This window comes from Tupaia chinensis, unplaced genomic scaffold (assembly GCF_000334495.1).
Source record: "Tupaia chinensis unplaced genomic scaffold, TupChi_1.0 Scaffold145659_1, whole genome shotgun sequence".
Lineage (NCBI taxonomy): Eukaryota > Metazoa > Chordata > Mammalia > Scandentia > Tupaiidae > Tupaia > Tupaia belangeri.
The window spans coordinates 459,522-461,505 of NW_006205516.1; positions in this window are offsets into that span (position 1 = coordinate 459,522).

Sequence of the window (1,984 nt, forward strand, 5' to 3'; positions counted from 1 at the left end):
CGCCCCCCCCCTTTTTTTTTAAGGTTTTTGCCATAGGGTAAGTGTGCTTACCAGAGAGAGTGAGAGGAAAAGTGAGAAATCACCCCCCAACAGGGGATGGCCATGCTGCAATTCCTTCTCCTCCATTCTCCTCCTGGGATTTTGGACATGCACGTACATGTGCCCAGCATCATTTTCAAGGTACCATGTCTGGGACTTGATTCAAGGTCAGCCCACGTGGGAGTCCAGCACCTTAACCCCTGCACCACCTGCTGGCCCCTGAAGTTCCCCTTTTATATGCATATTCTTCCAATTATTCCCCTCCTCAAATATCTATGAGTCTTTATTCAACGGGATAAATATCTTCTTTTTTTTTTAAAGGAATTATTTATTTGATTTTATTTATTCATTCATTTATTTTAATTTTGACCAGAGAGACACACACAGAGAAAGAGAGAGAAGGAAATTGAGAAAGCCAGCCACCAGGTCCTGGACTCAAACCATGGTTGGCCATGTGGCAGTGTCCAGCGCCTTAACCACCACACCACCCACTGGTCCCAAATGGGATATAGTCTTTAGATAATAAACAAGGATATAGAGCCACTTGGGGACATTGTGGTGTGATGAAGAGACTTAAACAACTGTGACCCTAGCTGTGGCTCTTTCTTTGTGGCTACAGGCAAATCACCTAACTTCCCCGTGTGTTGGTCTCCTTGTTTTTCAAATGAAGGTCAACACTACTTGCCCTGTGTATGACACAGAGATGAAGTTGAAACAGAAAGGCCGAAGTGCTGTGTGAACACAAAGCAAGAATGGGTCTCCTTAGTCCAGGTTTTCAAGTAATTGGAATCTGGAACTAGGAATCCAGCAACCATCCCTGGACACTTGGCAGACAGATCTTGCCCCAGAGTACCAGTTAGCTAACGAGGACTCCTCTGATGGCTAGCCGAGCTGGGGTCTCAGCCCCCTCTGCTGTCCTATGGGACAAGGAAATGCAGTGGCTGAGAGCCTAGCGCTCTGTTTGGTGACCTGAGGTCACCCAGAGATTTGCTGCAGGTCTTTCTTAACAAGGTATCTGGAAAGAGAAGCATTAGTCAGGACCTAGTCATTAAGGAATGATGAAAAGGGCTTTTCTGGCTGTTGATCATTATTTTGCCAGTTAATGCCATTACTGCCATTTGGGGTGTATGTGGGCGTATGACAGAAAATGCATGTTCCCAGGAGCCAACGCAATGAGCCCTTAAGACCGTCTAACATAGCTATATTCTAATTGATCTATTAGTTGTCACAACTTAAATGATTTTCTTCTGGTTTTTTTGTTTGTTTGGGTTTTTTATTTTATTTATTTATTTATTTATTTATTTATTTTTTGGTAGATTAATCCATCCATTCATTAACCCAACTTCTCTTTTCATTTTCAGTTTGGGCTTCCTGTAGACGCCCTTTTCCTGCGCAACAGAGCTGGGCCTCCCTTTCTCTTAATTCCCCCTTAACACGCCTGGGGGGGCACACAACCCGTGCCCTCCCCTCTCTTGCTGCCAAGGTTTATAGAAGCCTGCGAGTTGGAGGATGGTGTCTGGGCTCTGGTCAAGAAGCCAGCAGTCATGTAGCTTGGAGATGCATCCTGCATCCCAGTCCATTGCAGCACCCCCAGCCATCCGTTCCCATCCCACCCCATCTTTGCCAGGCTGTAACACCATCAGGGTTCCACCCCCACCCTCCACCACCAGCTTCCCTATTCCAAGTCTGATTGCTGCTTGTTTCTCTAAAGTGTTTGTACCCACCACAGGGCAATCTGACTCCCCCCCTCAGTCTCCTGCACGCAGTCACTGGTCACAGCCCCTTCGCAGAGGGTTCCAAAAGGAGATCCTTTGGTGCCTTCTCCTTCTGGTCTCTTAGCTCAGCCCTTTCCAGTTTTGATTCACTCAGAGCCATGGCACCGAAGCTGTGTTAAAAATCTACACGTTTAGGGCCAGCAGGTGGTATGGAGGGAGGTTAAGACACT